This window comes from Danio rerio, chromosome 8 (assembly GCF_049306965.1).
Source record: "Danio rerio strain Tuebingen ecotype United States chromosome 8, GRCz12tu, whole genome shotgun sequence".
NCBI classification, from domain to species: Eukaryota; Metazoa; Chordata; class Actinopteri; order Cypriniformes; family Danionidae; genus Danio; species Danio rerio.
This window is the reverse complement of record NC_133183.1, coordinates 39522334-39549048: the sequence shown is the minus strand read 5'-3', so window position 1 is coordinate 39549048 and position 26715 is coordinate 39522334. Positions and strand designations below refer to the sequence as shown.

General features: G+C 33.3%; 1 protein-coding gene and 1 long non-coding RNA gene across 5 annotated transcripts in view; both read left to right on the top strand.

Annotated features, from left to right (window-relative positions):
• Positions 1 to 26715, top strand: part of LOC137490337 (uncharacterized) — a 205803-nt gene that overhangs the window by 60376 nt on the left and 118712 nt on the right. The window lies entirely within an intron of this gene.
• LOC141375838 (uncharacterized) overlaps positions 1 to 26715 on the top strand; it is a 53158-nt gene that overhangs the window by 16186 nt on the left and 10257 nt on the right. For 2 of the 4 annotated variants that reach the window (XR_012384642.1, XR_012384641.1), the window contains 12 exons: positions 8093 to 8149; positions 8291 to 8342; positions 10334 to 11035; positions 11697 to 11724; positions 12387 to 12437; positions 13094 to 13144; positions 13504 to 13558; positions 14965 to 15019; positions 16792 to 16846; positions 18781 to 18835; positions 20042 to 20096; positions 20848 to 21099. This is a non-coding gene — a long non-coding RNA (uncharacterized lncRNA). Of the gene's footprint in view, positions 1 to 8092; positions 8150 to 8290; positions 8343 to 10333; positions 11036 to 11696; positions 11725 to 12386; positions 12438 to 13093; positions 13145 to 13503; positions 13559 to 14964; positions 15020 to 16791; positions 16847 to 18780; positions 18836 to 20041; positions 20097 to 20847; positions 21100 to 26715 lie in introns of those variants that run through there. The other 2 variants (XR_012384643.1, XR_012384644.1) reach the window with 2 other exon arrangements.

Below are 26715 nucleotides of genomic sequence, written 5' to 3'. Positions count from 1 at the left end.
AAATAGATAAACATTGACAGGGCTAAGAACAATTACGAACAAAGATTTTCAAAACCAGAGAGATTTTATCAGGATGTCACAAAACAGTTTACTTGGAACTGTTAAACAGTGTTCAGGTATGATTTAAGGTTGGTTATGGATGGGGCGTCTAATTTAAAATAATTTAATATAATGTGCGAATGCATTAAAGGAGCGTCTTCAGTTATTCACACAGAACCGTCTAATATGGCATAACTATAAGGAGTAATGTTTGCGCTGTTTAAACGCAGCTATGTCAGGATTGGGATAGGTTATACATTTTCATCATTTAAATTATTATTATGATTGTTAATATTATTATTGTATGACATTTATTTGGGCTATTGCGCTTAAATAAGTCATCTGTAATTCTAAATTAATATTTCTATTTATCCTTTTTATCACTCTGCCTGTCTTTCTCTTCTTTTTTCTAGTTTTTGGGGTTCTGCCATGGTTAAACGTTTGCAAAATGTCTTAGTTTGTCCAGATTATTGTTTTATTGTTATGTAGCCTATAGGCGAGAAAAAGGTATTAACGCAAAAGTGGCAACGTCGCAGCCAATGATAAGTAATAAAATGAGTCGCCTATGGTTTGATAATAGGCAGTTATAACTGACTTTAATTAGTTTTTATTAAATGAGAAAACCGTTATTTATAACTTTGCAGCGACCGTTTGTATTTTATGATTAGCAAAGTTTATCTTTTTTGCAGTTATTAAACATATAAACTTATTTAAACTGGTTTAAATTTAATATAGTTGTCACTTCAGCTAGTTTCATAAGATTAATGTTTAGAATGCGTGGTTTGACATGCGTGGTTGAGGGGTTCCTGCAAAGCAGCTCAATGTTCATCCTCATGGGGTATTACTGAGCTTTAATCGCCATCCACTGTAGAGAATGTATTTGCTCATTTATTTTATTAACTCTTTTCTGCAAGTGTGTTTTATGATTTCACAAAGTCAAACCATTATGTTTTTATTTTATATTTTGAGATGATCATATTTAAATAAACAATTGCTAGGGTAGCTAATAGTTTCTTTTTTCTTAAAAAAAAATCAGTAGCTTATAAAATCATAATTTTTGCTTGACAAAGTTGTTTAGGATTCTGGATGCATTTTTGATGTGTTGGAAACTCATAATCTCACACTAATCAATTATATTATCAGAAATGACAGATATAAGAAATCCATTAATATTCATCACTCTTTTTACAATTATACAAGCAATTTCACGCAGACATCAGCTCCACTTTCGGAAATGGTAAACAGCGAGGTGTTATTCATATAAGCCCAAGCATGACATATGCCATGATAAATATAATAATCGAAACACTCTTGTAGGCTATTCTTGTGCTTGGCCAAATGTCATGACTTTCACTTTCATTTTACATTATTATGCACAAGCCCAGATATCATCTGAAACTTTGGAAGAATTCCTATCATATATTGGCAGCCATCCAGCATCTCTTAACCAGTTTGATATGCGGCGCTGGCTCTGACCGGCCACCGGAGCTCGCGGCCACTCGTTCGACTTTGTCGTGAGCAAGCCGCACCGCACATGCATAAAAACGTCAATCATTTCATTCATTCATCAATTCATTCATTTTCCTTCTGCTTTGTCTCTATTTTAGAGGAAAAGATAATCTGGACAAACTAAAGACATTTTGCAAACGTTTAACCGTGGCAGAACCCCAAAAATTCGAAAAAAAAGAAGAGAAAGACGATAGCAAAGTGATAGCTAAAAAGGATAAATAGAAATATTAATTTAGAATCACGGATGACTTATTTAAGCGCAATAGCCCAAATACATGTCATAAAATAATAATAATAACAATCATAATTTAAATAATGAAATTATAACCTATCCCAATCCTGACATAGCTGCGTTTAAATAATAACTGAAGACGCTCCTTTAATGCATTCACACATTGTATTAAATTATTTTAAATTAGACGCCCCATCCATAACCAACCTTAAATCATACCTGAACACTGTTTAACAGTTCCAAGTAAACTGTTTTGTGACATCCTGATAAAATCTCTCTGGTTTTGAAAATCTTTGTTCGTAATTGTTCTTAGCCCTGTCAATGTTTATCTATTTTGTATTATTATTATAATATTTCCTCTCCTGTTTCTCTTACGTTTATATTCTTTAGCTGTCAATATAATACTTCGCGTCTATGGAAGAAAGAGTCAATAAAGATAGACAATGTTTAACATCATATTCATCAAAAGACGGTTTATGTGCAAGTAACCGCACCGGTCCGAGCAGGTAACGAGCCAGCATGGGAGACAAGCTCCGATAAGATTGCAGAACGTCTGTCCCTGGATCCGAGGAGTGAGCTTTACGCGATCACCAGCTGGCTTCCGTTACATAAGGGCAAATATAGATGACTAAAACCTCATTTACTCATTTTACTCATACTTTTTATTATTTATAATGTCCAAGGCATTGATATTAAAATTAAATGCTACTTTTTTGCCTCTATTAGCCTTTTTCTCGCCTGTTTACTGGGTTAAAAATCTTACATTATTCCATCTCCACCTGCTGGTGAAAGCTAGAGCAGCTGGCGATCTTCAATCTGCAATCTATTGCTTCTCCTGCAGTTCCCAGATGTAAAGTTGAATTTTATCAGTCGAATTTGATCCACTGAATTTATGGAAGCGAATATTAGAACTGAAATAAAATGAACTGAAAATGACCTTTTGAATATTATACATCGTATTTTTAAAGGGTATTGAATATTTTTTAAGTGAAATCTGAAAATTGAATATGAATTATTGAATTTTTAAGTATGAAAACGTGTTTGAAATATTTTTCGTTGAAATATTCACAGCTTAAATAAACAGATATGTTAAATTTCAGGACCTAAAAATACAAACCCTGGAATTCAAGTCATTAAAATGCAAGAACTTGTTAATACGGTGTATTATTTTTTTCAGTTTGTGATATTCAACAAGCTTTTTAATTCAAGACTTTAGGCATTGATTTTGTTCCATACCTACATAAATGCTTTTGGCTATTAAGGTGTTTTTTTGTCACTGTTTGTTTAGCCTGCATTAATGCATTCATTATGGTAAGAATAAAATCACTGTTTAATGAAACAAGATGCTGGTGAAAGCAACTACATTGTGTAACCAACAGATGGCGACAAACAAACATCAAAACTATGTAATTGAATAGGTTTTCAAATATAATACACCTACAGTATAATGAAACATGAAGTTTTATGTGTGAATTGTTGAATCATTAATTGAAGATAAATATATGTTGTGCAAGATTTCTATATATTTTGCATTATCAGCAACAGTAGCAAAGATCATATTTCATATTGAATACTTTTTTTTAGCTGGTTATTTCCTGATTTTTTTTTTTTATTAAAATTACAGGTTCTATTTTCTGTTTGTTAAAAGCAATGTTTTATGCAGTAACATTTTTGTATAAATGGAAAGCAAATTGTCTCCTCCCTTTTTTGCTGATCCAAAAAGTGGTCCGATCCATAACTCAAAAAACGTAGAGTGATCCGAACTGCAGATTTTGGATCCGTTACACCACTATTAGTCGCCCTTTCCCAAACCCTGGTTAGCCTGTCGATTATCATTTGCCACAACTAGCGCTACTTCACCCATATTCTCCTACCTCATGGCTCTGTTGAAGAGCATTTAATAGGTTGCACATGTCTTAATAAAGGTTGCCTCCCTCTCTTTAAAAACATTTTTTTTAGAAACTAGGCATTTCCTCTTAGCAAATAGTCAATATCATATATTAGGGGTGTAACGATACACTCAGCTCACGATACGATGTGTATCACGATATAGTGTTCACGATTCGATATGTATCACGATATTTGGAATAAAAATTGAAAATTTAACTGAAATGCAAATTTTACCAAGTAAACTATTTTTTATGTATTTCTTTTGTTTCAACTTGTTAAACGGAACCTTCTTTTAGAAAATATATTAAACAGGCCTGTCTCTGGAAAATAAAACAATTTAAAAACTTCTTAAAAAATATTATTGAAATGACAGAGACAAAATTAAGGAACAATTTAAGTAAAGGTGCAAAAAAATAAGCTTTCTATTCAATTGAATTTAACAGTGAGAGCTTAAGGCTTTGCTTGGTCACTTGCGTTTTTTGTGTGTGCAAAAAAAAATCTACATTTTCAGGTAATCAGCAGTTCTATAAGATAATCCTGAACTTATGTGTATCTGTCTGAGAGGTTTTTATGGATGGCTGTCTTCATGTTGGGCATGAGTGACAGGGTGGCCGTCTTATCATTACACAGGACAGTCGTGACTCTTTTTAGCAGTTTAGGCAGGTTTACTATAGGCTCGTTTGAGGTGCGCCTCGCCTTGACTGCATTGTAAACGAGAGCAGGCGTGCGCAGTAAGAGGAGGGCTCAAAAATTACATCAGAAGTCGGACACCTGCCGAATCTCGCTGTTAAGCCACCTGGAAACGTCACCAGTGGCGGAGATCTCGTTCGCGTTTTTTATCGCAGACGAATGACCTCATGAAAAAATACTATGGTGATTTATAGTAAATATTATAGCATTTTTGAACATGTTTATTCAGTATTGTGTTGTGTTTATAGTTGTTGTGATACCAGAAATATAAAATTTAAATAGGCTATTTTATAACATGGTTCAAAAGCACAACAGTATACATTACTATAGTATTTTTAATATGGGAGTGGATGCAATAGAAATATCACTGTTTTTACATAAAGATGGTCAGAATTACAGAAGATGAACAGCTCATTAACTAAAAGGGTGTATTAAAAATATAATTCTGTATATTCAACAAACATTAAAAGAATAACAAAATAAACAGCTTATACAGCAAGAAAACTTTCAAGAAACCTAATTTGGCTACATTATAAATGAAGTAGCCATAGCAAGATGCTTTTGAGTGACAAGTCATGACAAATGTTTGTTTGACAAATAAATTCTTAGGGGGTTAATTATATTGACAAGCTTATTAGGTCTATATAAACTGCTTTTACTCCAGCCAGACTAAAATAAACAGCCCAAGACTTTCTCCAGAATAAAAACTATTAGACTGTAGGAAAAACTATCAAAATATTCTTGGTCTAATAAACATGACTTTTGACTTCACATACATATATATATATACATATGTGTGTGTGTGTCTTGTTTACTACACCCTTTTCACTTCTCATATGAAACCACACAAAGATAAGGCATAATGACAAAACAGTCTGATTATCTTTGTATTTCTGAATATATGTATATATTGGATTGACTTTAATGGAATAATGCTGCATAAAAATTACAATACAAAATTCACACAAACATACAAAAAGTGAAAATGACAACAAACAGGACTTAGAACTGAGAGAGAAATACACACACACATCCTAATGATTTATTAGTAACATTTAGTTATATTACATAGGTCACGTTATGTTTTACAAAGATGTGTTTTGTTTTTGTTTGTGTGTAAATCTAAATAAATAACCATATGTTATGCTCTTTATGACTTTTTTTAAAATTATCAACGAAAAAACAAAAAAAAAGTATTCAACAAATCCAGGTATAAACCTTAGTAAAACAAGATAATAAAGTGTAATGTGTCAGTCTCATCCAATCAGCATTAAGCTGTGTCGTCAGCCAGTCGTTTCCCATCATGCTTTTGGTAACGCAGTCTTTTGAGAGCAACTGCGGCCAACTGCTCTATCCGAGGTACCCGCCTCACGATCGCGAGAGTTTTTTGGCGCACGTCAGCGTGACATCAGAGCGAGGCGAAGGCAAGGCGGACACATTTCTAACCGGCATGCATCTTGCGGTGATCACCGGTGATCCATTCTGCGCAGATTTTGGCCAAGTCAAACGAGCCTTATTTCTTCGGCGTCGCTGATGTCGGCGCTATCAAGTGTATCATGTTGACGTGCATTTTTGTGTACCTCTGTACTCAAATTTAGCTTTAAAGGGTTAGCTCGTCGTAATCATAACTCTAAAATCGATATGATTGTTTAAATAATGTGTACGTTTTCGGTTTCATTTACACTGCTAAGTGCTGTTCAAACTTCCCACGCTGCTCCTGAAAGATCACTCTGTTCCACAAACTGAATGTTGTTTACTACTTTATTAGTCACAACCTGCAGGTTCTGTTCACTGAAGCAGACGCGCGCGTATGGCAAGCCGTTTTAGCATTTAAACCTTTGTTCTGACTATCCATAAATATATGTAATTCATATTTAATTAAATTCATTTAGAGATATCTCTAATTATATTTTGACTAGTCGAATTATAATTATGACTAGTCAAAATATAATTAGAGATATCTCTAAATATATTTATGGATAGTCAGATCAAAGGTTTAAATGTTAAAACGGCTTGCCATACGCACGCGTCTATCATAGTCCGCCCTTTGTAGTAACAGCTCACGGTCAGCTCATGTCATGTGTGATTTTGCGGCCGCCAATACATCATATGAAGACAGAATGATATTTTAGGGTGAATTGTACCTTATAAATACAGTATGTGACTCTTTCAACACCATTAGGAGGTATCCCTGTCGCTGTGCAAAGTATGTAAATCACTGTGAAGACTTTAAAACTTAGGATGTGTGACCCAGTATGCGTATCAAAAAGCGGACGAGTCTAAAGCAATTACTGTACAACCGAAATGTTGCCAGACGTCTGATTTTGAGAGGATGGGCCATCCTCTATTTCAACTCCACTCATCTTGGTTTGCTAACATTACTGCTGCTGCAATCTGAACTCACGTGCGACAGCAGGTGGAACGTAGCTCACGTGCAAACAGCTCAACTAATAAGAGAAAACGGACGTCATATCGTAATCATATCGTCATAACGCCACGATGCATATCGAGACATTTTTGCATCGCAATAAATCGTACAACGATAAATCGTTACACCCCTATCATATATTATTATTATCATTGTATTTAAATTGTCAGAAAATGTCACCATGTATAAAAAGCATGCAGATTTTTTCCTTTCCTTCTTTACTTTTTTTAACTAAACAGCATGCTTTAATTGGTGAAGTGCTTGTAAGTTTTGAAATAACCTGCACTGAATTGAGCGGACTGAAGTGTAGTATTTGCCGTAGATCAAAATGAGTGAACAAGTGGATTTGGCAATCACAAGAGAAAAAGAGGAGAGGGTGCATCTTTATTGAGGCATGTTTCATGTATTCACTCCTTCAAACAGACCCATGATGAGGAGAATGAGAGTATAGAAGACGTTATGGTAATGTTATGTGCAAGCTAGCATTAACCAGATGGAGGATGCTAATGGCAGTGCAGACTGGATTCATCGTGTGTCTGAGGGCGTACTCGCACTGTACAGTTGCCATGAACCAGGCTGAAGCATGCTTTTCCCCCCTTCCGTCTCCCCCTACGGCCTGCACTCACATTGCATTCGTGCCTGGGCAGTCTTATGTCAACGAACGTGCTGTTCAGTAAGCGCTCTCGCAAAGCACAGTGGAGAATAGTAATAAATACCTTTTAAAATATATATTTTAGTACTGCTTCAGTTAACTTGAACAAGTGTACTTATACCATCAATTTTCATTTTCATAAGAAAATTTTCATTTTCTTAAAAAATAAGTTAAATCTTTGTAGACTATATATATATATATATATATATATATATATATATATATATATATATATATATATATATAATTTATTTAAAAAATGTGGGCAATATATTATAGATTTGTTTTGAAAAAAATGTATTCTATTCTTATTTTTTTTAATACAGACCTCTTGAGTTCTTAATCCGGGCCTGACACTATCAAATAGTAAAGTATTAGATAATTGTTTTGGGCCAGTTTCCTGTACAGTGTACTTTTTGTGCACCATTAAACCAACATAATGAATTTTTTCAATGATTTAGTTTCTTCTGTATCAGTTTTCACTGTCCAGAAAAGTTTGTGATGCATACTCTGTGGAGTCAGTGTTCATGTGTTGACAGAACTGTTTTTATTTGGCAGAGTTACAATTTTAATCTTGTATAAAAAAAGTACCTTGTGTTTAATTTTAAAACATTGTTCTGCACGATATCACAACATACAATTGTAATTTTAGAGTGTGTCATGTGGAGGAGTTGACCTTCTCTCCTGTAACAAACATGAAAAAGCAAAGGTAGGGTATATTGGATTTTATTTTAAAAATTGGCATATTTTGAACCGTATGTAGTATTAAATATAATGTTTAATAATGTCTGTTTAGCACACACTTGAGTTGTTTTAGCTTTATTTTCTGTGTTTTGATTATGTTTTTCAGTCTCCTCATGAGCCATTATCTTTGAATTCTGAACAGAGTGAGCTTCAAAGAGGTTTGTCTATATAATTGTCTTTTAAATGTTGATCTGAAGAGATATTTTCTTATTGTTCCTGTATCTGTGCAGTTATTTTTATATAATAATACATTTAATATGGGTGTAGCGATACATTATTATATTGAGAATCGCAATATAACAATTCAAAGTTTTTTCTTTAGATTAGCCTCTATTCACACGGTGAGTATTATGTGTAACAGGGCTCGAAATTGCGACCATTTTGGTCGCATATGCGCCCGAAAATTAATCGATGCGACCTCATAATATATTTGGGCGCATTAGTGCGACCTGTTTTGATTTTTTTTTTAAAACGTGCTGAATCGCTCTTCCCTGACGCTATATTGGTTCATATTAGCTGTCAATCACTCAAGGCTATCCACTGTTAGATGACAGGGAGGGAGCTTTTATGTCCACGGGAAATGCAAACGGCTAAAGTGTGAAAACGTAAAGCACACAGGTTTGCAAAGTGCAAACCCCACCTAAAGTTGAGGCGCAGATGAGAGCGATCATGACACGTGGTGAATAATGATCCGCCAGCTGAGATCAATCGAGTACGTGCTTTTCGGAGAAGGTGGTCGAATCTCCATGCGTTGCATTCACTGCGTGTTCAGCGCAAATGTCCGCTAAAAGTCAAATCTAATACTGTATCATCGCCAAAGAAGCTCGCCTTTACTAAGTTTACACTGAAACTGCGTCTCATAACAAACAGCGGTATTGTGCCGGTGCTCAACCTGCTCATAAATTGGGTCGGCTGACTCGCCTGCTTTTCCACAAACACAGAAAAATGAAGATCAGCTCAGACTGAACATTTAAATTGACACAAACTGAAACCAAAACTTTTAAATAGTGATAGAAGTGAGACTTTATTTACTTTCTTTTGCCTATTCTTTCATGAGATGTATATATTTTTTTTATTTAGTTACTGATGACTGTTTTGCAGCTTTCAGCCTTGAATTTAATATTTTATTATAATCTTTTGTTTGTTTTGCAGCTGAAATATTATTTATTAAACTGACATGCATATATATGCTGTTTAGCAGTACAAAATAAATATTTCTTACTGCAATGCTTCATTTTTGTTTGATGCAAACTATACATTTATTTTTCAGAAAGTAACAGACTTTTTATAGCAGATAACTTGCATTCAAGCACATTCAAGGCAGCATGATAATGACAAATGTAATTCATTGTTACTATTATTGTCATTTTCATCATCATTAATATTCTAGAATTTTAATACATACACATTTTGGAATTATTGCACACAAATATCAATGTCATCTCTAAATTTTTTGTGGTGCTCCTAAATTTTTTGTGGTGCTCCTAAATTTTTGAAGTTGGGAGCACCGGTGCTACCAAGTAAAAAAGTTAATTTCGAGCCCTGTGTAAGATTAAACGTTTACACAGTTGCAGTATAAACTACTGTTGTTAAATGATGAAAATAATGCAAGTTGAAATCTGATGATGACAAATGCCTGGTTATACCAGTGAAAATGATCTATTTGCATGTGGACCATAAGAGAGTGCAAGCATACATCTAACACTCATCTTCAGAATTTTGAATTTGTATTCTGATGTCATCTCTGTCCTGTGCATTAAAGACCAATTTAAAGTTTAACATGCCAGATCTATGCAAAATTGAGCATTTTAACCATTACTAGGCCTACATATTATAATAATATTGTTTTTTACCACATTTGAGAAATAACAAATATTACTAATATTTAAAGCTTTTTTTTTATAGCTTACAATATTGAGATATCAAGAGAAACAATGTCAAGTTTGCTGACCTATCAATAGGCTATTGTTTTAATATCTGTGTGTTTGCTCATGGTTTATGAGGACCAAGTATGTCTACTGAATGTGACTTAGCAGTAGGCTATTGTTTTGTTAAATCTGTTTATTCATGGTTTATGAGGACATGGTTTGTTATGCGAGACTTAAAGCTTTTAATGTTTTCTTCATCTTTCTTTGCTTCTCTCTTTCAGCGCCTCCATGAGCCTGTGGCTTTAACCAACACAAACAGAGCTGTCTTCTACAGAGGTTTGTTAATTATTTTGTCATGCTAATTTGACACTCCTTAAAGGGATAGTTCATCCAAAAAGTGCAATTGTCTCATTATTTGATCCCCCTTTACTTGTCTCAAACCATTATTGGGATATTTCTTCTGTTAAAGACAAAAGAAGATACTTAGAAAAAATATGGAAACCTGTAACCATAGACTTCCATATTATTTGTGTTTTCTGTTGTGGAAGTCAATGATTGCAGGTTTTCTTCTTCCATCAAAATATCTTGTTTTTGTTGTTTAACAGAAGTAATAAACCCTTAAAGGTTTGGAACACTTGAGGGTAAATTAATAGTGAGTAAATATAAATTTTTGTGTGAATCATCCCTTTAAGTGCTAAAATGACAGTTTCATATTTCTACTACATTCAACGTAGCAGTCCTGTGTGTTTAGTCATGGTTTATGAGGACCAAGTATGTCTATTTTATGTGAGTTAGCAGCAAGCTATTGTTATATCAAATATGTGTGTTTACTCATAGTTTATGAGGACATGATTGGTTATGGAAGACTTGAAGCTTTCAGTAAGTGAATGTCATGTTTTCTTCATCTTTCTTTGCTTCTCTCTTTCGGTACCTCCATGAGCCCGTCGCTTGGACAAACACAAACAGAGTTGTTTTCTACAGAGGTTTGTTAATTCTTTTGTCAAGCTATTTTGACACTCCTTAAAGGCATAGTTCACCCAAAAATGAACATTTACTCACTATTAATTTACCCTCAAGTGTTTCAAACCTTTATGGGTTTCTTTTTTTCTGTTTAATAAAACAAATGAGATACTTTGAAAAAAGATGGAAACATGTATCCATTGACTTACATAATAGAAAACACAAATAATATGAAAGTCAATGGTTACAGGTTTCCATCGTTTTTCAAAGTATCTTCTTTTGTGTTTAACAGAAAAAAGAAACCCTTAAAGGTTTGGAACACTTGAGGGTAAATTAATAGTGAGTAAATGTTAATTTTTGTGTGAATCATCCCTTTAAGTGCTAAAATGACAGTTACATATTTCTGCTAAATGCAGTGTAGCAGTCCTGTGTGATTAGTCATGGTTTATGAGGACCAAGTATGTCTATTAGATGTGACTTAGCAGTAGGATATTGTTTTAATAAATCTGTGTGTTTACTCATGGTTTATGAGGACACAGTATGTGTAGGTTTACATGGTGCTAGCAGTAGACTATTATAACATGTGTTTCTTCATGGTTTATGAGGGCATTTTTTGTTATGCGAGACTTCAAACAGTTAGTAAACAAATGTTACATTTTCTTTATCTTTGTTTCTCTCTTTCAGTACCTCTATGAGCTCGTCACTTTGAGAGGTTTGTTAATTATTTTGTCAAACTATTTTGACACTTTTTAAAAGGATAGTTCTCCCAAAAAGTACAATTGTGTCATCATTTGCTCACCCTTTAATTGTCTCAAACCTTTTTGGGGTTATTTATTCTGTTAAAGACAAAAGAAAATACTTACAAATAATATGGGAGTGAATGATTACAGGTTTCCATCTTTTCTTGTTTTCTACCATGAAAGTCAATGATTGCAGATTTTCTTCCACCAAATGTCTTGTTTTTGTTTTTTATCAGAAGAAATAAACACGTAAAGGTTTGGAACCCTTGAGGGTAAATTGTTAGTGAGTAAATGTTCGTTTTTGGGTGAATCATCCCTTTAAGTGCTAAAATAACAGTTTCATATTTCTGCTAAATGCAGTGTAGCAGTCCTGTGTGTTTTGTCATGGTTTATGAGGACCAAGTATGTCTATTGGATGTGACTTAGCAGTAGGATATTGTTTTAATAAATCTGTGTGTTTACTCATGGTTTATGAGGACACTGTATGTAGAATGCAATGTTAGCAGTAGACTATTGTTTTATAACGTGTGTGTTTCTTCATGGTTTATGAGGACATGATTGGTTAAACAAGACTTAAAGCTTTCAGTAAGCGAATCTCATGTTTTCTTCATCTTTCTTTACTTTTCTTTTTCAGCACCTCCATAAGCCAGTCGCTTTGACAAACACAGAGTTGTCTTCTACAGAGGTTTGTTAATTCTTTTGTCAAGCTATTTTGATACTTCTTGAAAGGATAGTTTTACCCAAAAATGAACATTTACTCACTATTAGTTTACCCTCAAGTTTTCCAAACCTTTATGGTTTTCTTTTTTCTGTTTAACAAAACAAATAAGATACTTTGAAATAAGATAGAAACCTGTAACCATTGACTTCCATAGTAGTAAAAAACAAGTAATATAAAAGTCAATGGTTACAGGTTTCCATCGTTTTTCAAAGTATGTTTTGTTTTTAACAAAAGAAATAAACCCTTAAAGGTTTGGAACACTCGAGGGTAAATTAATAGTGAGTAAATGTTAATTTTTAGGTGAACCATCCCTTTAAGTGCTAAAATGACAGTTTCCTATTTCTGCTAAATGCAGGTTAGCAGTCCTGTGTGTTTAGTCATGGTTTATGAGGACCAAGTATGTCTATTGGATGTGACTTAGCAGTAGACTATTGTTTTATTAAATCTGTGTGTTTCTTCATGGTTCATGAGGACACAGTATGTGAAGGTTGACATAGTGCTAGCAGTAGACAATTATAACGTGTGTTTCTTCGTAATTTGTAAGGGCATGATTTGTTATGCGTGACTTAAAGTAATTTAACAATGTTAAAAAAAATCTTATCTTTGCTTCTCTTTTTCAGTACCTCCCTGAGCCCGTCACTTTGACCAACACAGAGTTGTTTTCTACAGAGGTTTGTTTATTCTTTTGTCATGTTATTTTGACACTCCTTAAAGGGATAGTTCACCCAACAGTACAATTGTGTCCTCATTTGCCTACCCTTTACTTGTTTCTTTATTTGTTCTGTTAAAGACAAAACAAAATACTTTTAAAAAGATGTAAACCTGTAATTCATAGTAAGTAAATGTTCATTTTTGGGTGAACCATCCCTTTAAGTGCTAAAATGACAGTTTCTTAATTAGACTAAATGCAGTGTAGCAATCCTGTGTGTTTAGTCATGGTTTATGAGGACATGATTGGTTTTGTGAGACTTAAAGCTTTCAGTAAGCGAATGTCATGTTTCCTTCATCTTTCTTTGCTTCTCTCTTTCAGTACCTCCATGACCCAGTCACTTTGTCAAACACAAACAAAGCTGTCTTCTACAGAGGTTAGTTAATTCTTTTGTAATGCTATTTTGACACTCCTTAAAGGGATAGTTCACCCAAACAGTACAATTGTGTCATCATTTGCTCACCCTTTACTTGTTTTAAATCTTTATGGGTTTATTTTTTCTGTTGAACACAAAAGAAGATACTTTGAAAAAAGATGGAAACTTGTAACCATTGACTTCCATATTATTTGTGTTTTCTATTATGGAAGTCATTAGCCCCTTTCACACAGTGATACCGGTAAATATCTGGAAAATTTCCGGAAAGACTTTACCGGTATATTCAAAAAAGCGCTGTTCACACAGGCGAGGACGTTACGGAAATTTTCCGGAAAAGAGCATTCACACATCCATTCCAAAATACCGGTAAATTCTGACAACATTCACCACAAATGAGCTTTAAACGGCTGCGCTTGTATTTGTAAACATTTGACTAAATTACAAACTCTGTGGATGATCAATATTGTGAACAACTTTCGCAGGATCACTTTCGCATGTCGAGATGTTCATAATATGTGCATGTGCAAAGCTTGAAGGTAAACAAACAACGGCTTATCATAAGCATCTCATCGATGATTATTTACACAGTTATCATTAAGAAGAACATATAAACGTGATCTGACTAACTTCTAGCAGCTAAATGTGTCTGGAAAAATATTCAAAGGCTTTTATCCTCACAAACCGCGCGGACGTAAATGCGTCTGACTGTTGTGATTGGCTAAAGCAGACGTCTCACGTCAGCACGTTCTAGACGTGCACGCGCTTATTACGGGAATCTTCCTTTTGCATTCACACAGCGCAGCATTCCGGCACATTGCCGGTAATGTTACAACTTCTCTTTCCGGAAAATAGCCAGAACGAATTTACCGGTATTTTCAAAAAGGACCTGTTCACACATACAACCTTTCCGGAAAATTGCCGTCAATTTTCCGGAAAGGTCTGTATGTGTGAAAGGGGCTATTGATTGCAGGTTTTCTTCTTCCATCATAATATCTTGTTTTTGTTGTTTATCAGAAGAAATAAGCACATAAAAGTTTGGAACACTTGAGGGTAAATTCATAGTGAGTAAATGTTCATTTTTGAGTGAACCATCCCTTTAAATGCTAAAATTACAGTTTCCTTTTTCAGCTAATTGCAATGTAGCGGTCCTGTGTGTTTAGTCATGGTTTATGAAGACACAGTATGTCTATTTAATGTGACTTAGCAGTAGGATGTTGTTTTATGGAAACTGCGTGTTTCTTCATGGTTTATGAGGACACAGTATGTGTAGTTTTACATGGTGCTAGCAGTAGACTATTATAACGTGTGTTTCTTCATGGTTTATGAGGGCATGGTTTGTTGTGCAAAACTTAAAACAGTAAGTAAACGAATGGTAAATTTTCTTTATCTTTGCTTCTCTCTTTCAGTACCTTCATGAGTCCGTCACTTTGACAAACACAAACAGAGTTGTCTTCTACAGAGGTTTGTTAATTCTTTTGTAATGCTATTTTGACACTCCCTAAATGGATAGTTCACCCAAACGGTACAAATGTGTCATTATTTGCTTACATTTTACTTGTTTCAAACCATTTTGGGTTATTTCTTCTGTTAAAGACAAAAGAAAGTACTTTAAAAAAAGATGTAAACCTGTAACCATAGACTTCCATAGTAGAAAACACAAATAATATGAAAGTCAATATTCATTGGTTTTCAAAGTATCTTTTGTGTTTAATAGAAGAAATAAACCCATAAAGGTTTGGAACACGTGAGGGTAAATTAATAGAGTAAATGTTAATTTTTGGATGAACTACCCCTTTAAGTGCTAAAATAACAGTTTCCTATCTCTGCTAAATGCAGTTTAGCAGTCCTGCGTGTTTAGTCATGGTTTATAAGGACCAAGTATGTCTATTAGATGTGACTTAGCAGTAGACTATTGTTTTATTAAATCTGTGTATTTCTTCAGGGTTTATGAGGACATGATTGGTTATGCGAGCCTTAAAGCTTTCAGTAGTTTTCTTCATCTTTCTTTGCTTCTCGCTTTTAGTACCTATATGAGCCTGTCACTTTGACAAACACAAAGACTTGTCTTCTACAGAGGTTTTTGTAATTGTTTTGTCAAGCTATTTTGGTACTTTAAACCAATCATGTCCTCATAAACCATGAAGAAGCACACATTATAAAACAACAGTCTTCTGTTAACATTGTAAAACTACACATACTGTGTCCTCATAAACCATGAAGAAACACAGATTTAATAAAAAAAACATTGTACTGCTAAGTCACATCCAATAGTCATACTTGGTCCTCATAAACCATGACTAAACACACAGGACTGCTACACTGCATTTAGCAGAAATAGGAAACTGTAATTTTAGCACTTAAAGGGATGATTCACCCAAAAATTAACATTTACTCACCATTAATTTACCCTCAAGTGTTCCAAACCTTTATGGGTTTCTTTTTTTCTGTTTGACAAAACAAATAAGATACTTTGAAAAAAGATGGATACCTCTAACCATTGACTTTCATATTATTTTTGATTTCTATTATGGAAGTCATTGATTGCAGGTTTTCTTCTTCTGTCAAAATATCTAGTTTGTTTGTAGGTTTGGAACACTTGAGGGTAAATTAATAGTGAGTAAATGTTCATTTTTGGGTGATCAATCTCTCTGAGTGTTAAAATGACAGTTTCCTATTTTTACTAAATGCAATTTAGCAGTCCTGTGTGTTTAGTCAGGGTTTATGAGGACCAAGTATGTCTATTGGATGTGAGTTAGCAACAGGCTATTGTTTTATTAAATCTGTGTGTTTACTCATGGTTTATGAGGACACAGTATGTGTAAGTTTACATAGTGCTAGCAGTTGACTTATAACTTGTTTCTTCATGGTTTATAAGGGCATGGTTTGTTATGCGTGACTTAAAAAGTCCCTTCAAGTGCTAAAATTACAGTTTCCTATTTCTGCTAAATGCAGTGTAGCAGTCCTGTGTGTTTAGTCATGGTTTACGAGGACCAGAGGACCAAGTATGTCTATTGAATGTGACTTAGCAGTAGACTATTGTTTTATTAAATCTGTGTGTTTCTTCATGGTTCATGAGGACACAGTATGTGTAGGTTTACAATGTTACCAGTAGACTTATTTCATAACGTTTGTTTCTTCATGGTTTATGAGGACATGATTGGTTTTGTGAGACTTAAAGCTTTCAGTAAGCGAATGTCATGTTTTCTTCATCTTTCTTTACTTCTCTCCTTCAGCACCTCCATAAGCCAGTCGCTTTGTCAAACACAAACAGAGTTGTCTTCTACAGAGGTTTGTTAATTATTTTGTCAAGCTATTTTGACGCTCCTTAAAGGGCTAGTTCACCCAAAAGTACAATTGTGTCATCATTTGCTCACCATTTGCTTGTTTTAAATTTTTATGGGTTTATTTTTTCTGTTAAACACAAAAGAAGATACTTTGAAATAAGGTGGAAACCTGTAACCATTGACTTCCATATTTTTTGTGTTTTCTATTGTGGAAGTCAATGATTGCAGGTTTTCTTCTTTAATCAAAATATCTTGTTTTGTTTTTTATCAGAAGAAATAAACCCTTAAAGGTTTGGAACACTTGAGGGTAAATTCATAGTAAGGAAATTTTTGGGTGAACCATCACTTTAAGTGCTAAAATGACAGTTTCCTATTTTTACTAAATGCAGGTTAGCAGTCCTTTGAGTTTAGTCATGGTTTATGAGGACCAAGTATGTCTATTGGATGTGACTTACCAGCAGGCTATTGTTTTATTAAATCTGTGTGTTTCTTCATGGTTTATAAGGACATGATTGGTTTGCGAGACATAAAGCTTTCATTAAGCCAATGACATGTCTTCTCAGGGCTCGAAATTAACTTTTTTACTTGGTAGCACCGGTGCTCCCAACTTCAAATATTTAGGAGCACCAAAAAATTTTTAGGAGCACCAGAAAAAATTTAGGAGCACCCACCAAAAATGAATGAGCACCGCTGCAAATTGTTTTTTAAGGGATTTATTGTATTTTAAAACAACATTAATAGGACTAACAAAAACCAGAAACAACTATCTAACTAATGCTGCGAAGACATTGATATTTGTGTGCAATAATTCCAAAATGAATGTCTAATAATTAGGCCATAGAATATTAATGATGATGAAAATGACAATAATAGTAACAATGAATTCCATTTCTCATTATGATACTGCCTTGAATGTGCATGAATGTAGGTTATCTGCTATTAAAAGTCTGTTACTTTATGAAAAATAATTGTATAGTTTGCATCAAACAAAAATGAAGCATTGCAGTAAGAAATATTAATTTTGTACTGCTGTTTTTATATGCATGTCAATTTAATAAATAATATTTCTGCTACAAAACAAACAAAAGATTATAATAAATCATTCAATTCAATGATGAAAGCTGCAAAGCAGTCATCAGTAAATAAATAAAAAAATAATATATACCTTAAAAAAGAATAGACAAAAGAAAGAAAGTAAAGTCTCGCTTCTATCACTCTTTTAAAGTTTTGGTTTCAGTTTGTGTCAATTTAAAGGTTCAGTCTGAGATGATCTTCATTTTTCTGTGTTTGTGGAAAAGCAGGCGAGTCAGCCGACCCAATTAATAAGTAGGCAGCGCAAGATTCTTGCGCTAACCATCGGCGCAAATCCGGTCTTTGTTATGAGCCGCAGTTTCAGTGTAAACTTAGTAAAGGCGAGCTTCTTTGGCGATGATATGTACAGTATTAGATTTGACTTTCAGCGGACATTTGCGCTGAACACGCAGTGAAAGCGACGCATGGAGATTCGGGCACCTTCTCCAAGAAGCGCGTACTCGATTGATCACAGCTGGCGGATCATTATTCACCACGTGACGTGTCATGATCGCTTTCATCTGCGCCTCAACTTAGGTGGGGTTTTCAAACTTGTGAGCTTTAAGTTTTTACTCTTCAGCCGTTTGCATTTCCTGTGGTCATAAAAGCTCCTTCCCTGTCATCTGACAGCGCAATACCTTGAGTGAATGACAGCTAATATGAACCAATATAGAGGCAGGGAAGAGCGATTCAGCATGTTTTTAGAAAAAACCAAAACAGGTCGCACTACAACCATTATCTGCAGTCGCACTAATGCGCCCAAATATATTATGAGGTCGCATAGATTAATTTTCGGGCGCATATGCGACCAAAATGGTCGCAATTTCGAGCCCTGCTTCTTAATCTTTCTGTGCTTCTTTCTTTCAGTATCTCAATGAGCTCGTCACTTTGACAAACACAAACAGAGCTGTCTTCTACAGAGGTTTGTTAATTTTTTGTCAAGCTATTTTGACAGTCGTTAAAGGGATAGTTTACCCAAAAATGACAATTGTTTCATCATTTGCTCATCCTTTACTTGTTCTAAACCTTATGGGTTTAATTCTTCTGTTAAAGACAAAAGAAAATACTTTTTAAAAAAAAGATGGAAACCTGTAACCATAGATTTCCATAATAGAAAATACCAATAATATGAAAGTCAATGGTTACAGGTTTTCATCAGTTTTCAAAGTATCTTTTGTGTTTAACAGAAGAAATAAACCCATAAAAGTTTGGAACACTTGAGGGTAAATTAATAGTAAGTAAATGTTAATTTTTGGGTGAACCATCACTTTAAGTGCAAAATTGACAGTTTCCTATTTTTACTAAATGCAGGTTAGCAGTCCTGTATGTTTAGTCATGGTTTATGAGAACTAAGTATGTCTATTGGATGTGACTTAGCAGTAGGTTGTTGTTTTATTAAATCTGTGTGTTTCTTCATGGTATATGAGGACACAGTATGTGTAGGTTTACAATGGTTTACATAGTGCTAGCAGTAGACTGTTATAACATGTTTCTTCATGGTTTATGAGGGCAGAGTAAAGGAGTACACCCAAAAACAACAATTGTGTCATCATTTGCTCACCCTTTACTTGTTTTAAATTTTTATGGGTTTATTTTTCTGTTAAACACAAAAGAAGATGGAAACCTGTAACCATTGACTTTCATATTTTTTGTGTTTTCTATTATGAAAGTCAATGATTGCAGGTTTTCTTCTTCCATCAAAATATCTTGTTTTTGTTGTTTATCAGAAGAAATAAACCCTTAAAGGGTTGGAATGCTTTGGGGTATATTAATAGCAAGTACATTTTCATTTTTGGATGAACCATCCTTTTAAGTGCTAAAGTAACAGTTTCCTATTTCTGCTAAATGCAGGTTAGCAGTCCTGTGTGTTTATTCATGGTTTATGAGGACCAAGTATGTCTATTGGATGTGACTTAGCAGTAGACTATTGTTTTATTAAATCTGTGTGTTTCTTCATGGTTTATGAGGACACAGTATGTGTAGGTTTACAATGTTACCAGTAGACTGTTATTTTATAACGTGTGTGTTTCTTCATGGTTTATGAGGACATGATTGGTTTTGCAAGACTTAAAGCTTTCAGTAAGCGAATTTCATGTTTTCTTCATCTTTCTTTACTTCTCTCTTTCAGCACCTCTATAAGTCAGTCACTTTGACAAACACAAACAGAGCTGTCTTCTACAGAGGTTTGTTAATTCTTTTGTAATGCTATTTTGACACTCCTTAAAAGGATAGTTCACCCAAAAATGACAATTTTGTCATCATTTGCTCATCCTTCACTTCCTTCAATCTGTGTTTCTTCATGGTTTATGAGGACACAGTATGTGTAGGTTTACATGGTGCTAGCAGTAGACTATTATAACATGTGTTTCTTCATGGTTTATGAGGGCATGGTTTGTTATGCGAGACTTTAAAAGTAAGTAAACGAATGTTGAATTTTCTTTATCTTTGCTTTTCTGTTTTAGTACCTCCATGAGCCAGTCGCTTTGACCAACACAGAGTTGTTTTTTACAGAGGTTTGTTAATTCTTTTGTCAAGAATTAACAAACCTCTGTAGAAAACAACTCTGTGACTGGCTCATACCCAAAAATGACAAATGTGTCATCATTTGCACACCCTTTATGGGTTTATTTTTTCTGTTAAACACAAAAGAAGATGGAAGATGAAAACCTGTACTCATTGACTTCCATATTTTTGGTGTTTTTATTTTGGAAGTCAATGATTGCAGGTTTTCTTCTTCCATCAAAATACCTTGTTTTTCGTTTAACAGAAAAAATAAACTTGTAAAGTAGAAAAGTCCAATAGTAGGAAAAATAATAACATGGAAGTCAATGAGTGCACGTTTTAATTTATTAAGAAAATAAACTAATAATAATTAAAATAATTAAATAATTTAAATAAGTGAATAATAATGTCTCTCTCACTTTTTCCCTTCAGGAAATAACAGGTGAATCTTGACAGAAATCCAGGAAGCCAGACAGTGATGGTGGTGATGTTAAGAATTTCTGTCAATAACAATGCAGGAAGAAACTAAGTAACTAAAATTACTTTAAAAATAATGTGCATTTTAGGCCTTTTTTATTTTAAGCAAATTTTAAGCATGATCTAAAGGGTTGAGTTTATTTTCTTAATGAGTTATAGGTGTATTTTGAGAATAAACCAATCAGAGTCTCATCTCCCATTCCCTTTAATAGCCTTGCATCGTGCCATAAGCGCATTTGCTATTTACATGACGTAAAGTAAGTTTAAGTGGAAAAACTGAGCATTTCACAAGCAAACAGTTAACAGTTATTTTTAACAGAAAACTGTTAAACAGAGCATCTACCGCGCGAGAATGAGAGATAAATGATCTACTTTCACTTTCGCTCTTGGTGGATTGGAAAATCTTTACGCACAGACATCAGTTAGCCTAATAATAATAATTAGTTGCGTTTGTTAAGCGCAAGTATTTGTTTCAAAACTATTTCTAAATGCAGTTCTAATTTTCAGCAAATGAATAAATGAACAATAATAACTAAGTGTTGTCATAAACCTGAGTTATATCCTAAAAAACATGTTGCCCGCATATGGTCTAAAACCTGCAGGTGGGCAAATCTAAGCTTTTTTTTAATAAAACAAATATAAATATGGATATAATAATTATTACTGCTAATAATAACATACAAAAGCAAATTGTTATGAATAAAAACTATTGCGTCGTAGAGTGATAAACAGTGTTTGTTATTTTAAAGTGATAGGACTAAGATGGTCAATAAATAAGCTTTTTATATACCTATTAATTCACAGTTTTAATTTACATTTTGTTGATTATATTTTACTCTTACTTTTACCTATTAAAAATCTTATTTTTTTCTTATTATTACTCTTATTTTACTTTTATTATATTTATATTTTACTATTATGTTATTTTGTCTCAATTACTGTACATTAATAGCAAATTAATATTTAAGTAGGCCTAATTATTTATTTAAAAACATTACCAGCGAAATACTGAGAAACGGTCTGGCGCTATTTTTATATACAGGCCTATCATAATTTTAAAGAAAGCTGCAAGGTGTGCTACATTATTTTAAATTATTTTTTCTGTCTGTTACTTGAAGTTCAGTGCGTGTGCCTGTGCGCTGAGAGACAAGGCAATATTGACAAAATATTGAATTTTGTTTTTTATATTGCATTGCATTAATTTGCAGAGATGTTTTATAGTTTATACAGGCCTAAAATAAACGCTTTGGTACAGAGTTATTATTTTAAAACAAACCTGTGTTTGTAATGATAGATGTAGGTGTCACAAAATACTTTTTAAATCAGTGTTTTTATTAATATGATTATTATTTATTGTGGACAACACTTAATAAATACTGAAATGTCCTTAATACACACCTTATTTTTTTATCAATTACAGTGCTTCCCGCTAGGGCTGCTCTATTATGGGAAAAATCATAATCACGATTTTTTTGGTCATCATTTTAATCACAATTATTCAAAATGATTATCAGTTCAAGTCAAAATTATTAGGGCTCCTGTGAAATTATTATTATTATTTTTTATAAATATTTCCCAAATGATGTTTAACAGATTCAGGAATTTTTCACAGTATTTCCTATAATATTTTTTCCTTTGGAGGAAGTCTTATTTGTTTTATTTCAGCTAAAATAAAAGCAGGTTTAAATATTTTGAAATCTATTTTATGGTCAATATTAATAGCTCCCTTAAGCAAAATAGTTTTTGATGGTCAGCAGAAGAAATTACTGGTATACAATGACTTGCCCAATTATCCTAATTAAGCCTTTGAATCGTACTTTAATCTGAATGCTTGTATTTTGAAAAATATCTAGTAAAATATGTGCTGTCATCATAACAAAGATGAATGAAATCAGTTATAAAAAATTAGTTATTAAAACTATTATGTTTAGAAATGGGTTAAAAAAAATCTTCTTTCCATTAATCAGAAATTGGGGGGGAAAGTAGGGCTAATAATTTAGATTTCAACTGTATTCATTTATTTTCCTCCCTGCAAAGGAAAGGGAAATATGTACAATAGAATAAAAATATGAAACAAACTGTGCTTTAAGCATCTTCACTGTAAAAAAAAAAAAACTTTGATTATAGCTACTAAAGTCCTTCAGACAAGAACAGTGAGGGATTGTCTTCTTTTGTTGTTTGATTAATGGTAAAAACAGTCGGCAGCAGGAATATCACGCACTTTCACTTTAAGAGCAGTACGGTTCTGATTTATGGTTTCTCTTTCACATGTCTTTTGATTCTCAACTAGTTTGTTTATTACTTAAATGAGAGTTAATATGAATAATCACTGAACATCGCGTTTTGATACCTATTTGACCATTAAAATGCTCACATTAAGATAACTTTAGATGTGTGTGCTTTGCTCTGAGCACACAGTGTGCGAATATGTGTGTGCCGCATACACAAACCATGCGGTCTCATTCATGCTTTTAAAACATGAATGATTCGAATGTACATCAATGAATGATGCACATGCCGTGCTGCAAAATTACAATGCATGCTTTTAGTAATATTCACGTGAAACTGAGCTTTGCAGAGCAACAAATGTGTACAACTGAAAAGAGGACGATATATGATGCAACAATCGTTTTATCTCGATTAATGATTTTCATATTCGTTTGAAGCCATAATCAAAATCGAATTTTCGATTAATTGCATAGCCCTACTTCCCGTATGTTTATAATATACTTGCGAAGGTAGCAGGCCCGGCGCCAGGATATCATAACTGAGGAGGCATTTTAATCCCATGACTAATTTTGGTCCCTCTTGTTCCTTTCATTTAGGCTATTTATTCACATTAATTATTACTTTGCATTACTGCCTAAGTTACTGACTCAAGGCAGTAATATACTTTTTTATAGTAATAATGATATGCAGTTTTGCTATTATTGATTTTATACCATTTATCAACGCAGACAGATCATGGTTCATTGCCAAACGAGTGCTTTATATCAAATTTTATTATCCTTATATGGGCCTATAATAGGCCTATAAAGGTTTAAAGTTTTAGGTAAAGACGTCAAACTATGCCCATACATGCAAGCTAATCCACGGTTAGACTATTCTATAACCGGTAAATAAATATAGTAAAATCAGCATTACTGAATCACGCTTCACAAAACCTTAACCAACCAAAATCAGTGTTAGGAAAAAGTTAAATGTTACAATCAAATGTCATTAAAAAAAATTTATTAAGTTACATTTTAAGGCATTAGTACGGAGACTCGGAAGGGACGTGATGGTGAAGAAAAAAATTGGGTGGAAGAAAAAAAAACTGAGTGGGAGAAAAAAAAAGGATGGTAGAAAAAAAAACAGTGATAGGAATATATATATATATATATTTTTAAGTTTTTGTTCCCTCACAAAGATGTTTTGCGTTATCCACACTTCCTGTTCACTTCATACCTGTCAGCCCTCCTGTATTTTACCATTCTATCCCTCTATCATACTATTGTTAAGTATTTTCCCATATTTCTCATATATTTTTATTTTTGAAAGCATTCTGAAACAAATATAAAAATGTCTGCATTTACTTTCTTTCCATTAAAAGCTGTGGGTTGATCATCGCCCTTCATATGCAACCTCTGAATCAGGGAATGATAAACTGATCCCAGATCAACTTCTGTACATGCCATTTAAAGAGGAGCTAAAGTGCAGGATTCAGATCTGTGTTTAAACAGACAAATATACTTAACAATATGTAAACATGTTCGTCCTGTGTGTTTTATTTTAAACACAACTCATTTTCTCTTAAATGAGCACAAACAGTTACTTAAGTAATGGAATACTTTCATTATAGATCTGTGCATTCTTAAATTGACACCTCTGATATGAAATAAAAGAAAATGAGATATTCATTTGCTGCTCATCACTTGTTTGATAACAGAGGTGTCGCTTTAAATGGTGTGTATAGAAGCTGATCTGGGATCAGTTTATCATACCTAGCACATCCGTATACATGCATTCGCTAATTCACAGGTTGCATATGAAGAGCGATGATCGACCCACAGCTTTAATGGAAAGAAAGAGAAATATGGGAGAATCACAGCAAAAACGGAAGGCTTGGGAGAATCCTGGTAAAACAGGAGGGTTGACATGTATGAAGTGAACAGGAAGTGTTTGTGGAAAAACAGTTTTGCGAGAACGCAAAACATCTGCGAGGGAACGCAAAAACTTCCAAAAGAGGATTTTTAAATAAAAATATAGTCAAGGTAAAATGTTCAAAAACTAGGTCTGAGTCACTCCTTTTCTTCCGCCGTCTCATTAACACACCTTTATTAAATTACAATAATTAACAAATTGCACAAACAAACAGTAATATTTAAGAGTAAACTAATGAGCTATTTAAAAGTACACTTTAAAGAAAACCACATTTATAAGAGAGACTGTGCCTTAAAGCATATACTGCTCTGTCACACTGCTTTTATTTATTATTTTAGGTTTGTTTATGAATGAATTATTTAAGTTAAATATTTCATGTATGTGGTTTAATATTTAATTGGTCATTAAATCAAATGAAGAAGCTAGCTACTTTATTTTTTGACACTTCAACCGATCAATAAACAAAGAAATGAACAACCACAGATTATTTTATTCTCTCTGTAAAGTATTTAGATACTTAGACTATACTAAATAATTAGACTATTCTATATAGTTTTTAACATTGTTTGGGCTCAGTTGGGATTATTTGTTAATGAACTGCCACTCATCTTTCCATTAAACATTTTGATATTAAAATTATGTTTTAACTTTATGTCTCCAAGATTGCATTGTAATTTTCTAAGTTAAACTAAACTAGTTAAACTAGACAATTAAAATATGCTGTAAAAAAGTTTAGGTTGATAACTATTTTATTTTGGCTGGAAATGATTTACTGCTGGTTTTATCTGACCAGAGAACAACACAATGTTGGAATTGACGTAGTAGCATTGTGTAAAGTGCGATATGAGACAGCATATTTAATCCTTGCACTATTTTAAGTGAATGCATTATTTATTCCACCGACTCCAAAATTAGGAGTTAAGAGTCTCATCCAAAAAACCCAGAACCGAACATCCCTAATCGACGCCCCATTGATGTTTCTTTGAACATCAGGTGCCATTATTAACTGTTTATCAAGTTAAATTTCAAACTGAACCTATAACTGTTTTTGATTAATTCAAAGTATAGCCCAGACTATTTTTTTCCTTTTCAAAAGCAGAAGCAGTATAGCCTAAACAGGACAGTTTTACAAATGTACAGATAAGCATTTTTATAACTGAACATCACAAAAGGCCTACAAGAATTTTCAGTCCATTTTTATATACAGGCCTATAATAATTTTAAAGAAAACTGCTAGGTGGGCTATATTATTTTAAATCTAGCCTATATTATTTTTATTAATTTCCTCTGTATCTGTCACTTGCGATTCAATGCACATGTGCTGAGCGAGACGAGAAATAAGGCAATATTGACCATTTTTTATAGGCCACTATAGTATATAATAGTTTGTTTTTACATATAGTATTGCATTAATTTGCATTGACGTTTTGTAGTTTGTAGAGGCCTAAAATGAATGCCTCGATTTGGAGTTATTTAAAACATAATCCTGCGTTTTTAACATTCTTTAAACCAATGTTTTTTATTATTATTATTTAATGTGAATAACTTTTAATTAAAAATTGTAATGTATTTATTAAACCACCTTATTGGGAAAAAAAAACGATCAATTACAGTGCTTCCCGCAGGTTTGAAATATAGGACTTGCAGCATTGAAACACCATTTACCCACATCACATAGTT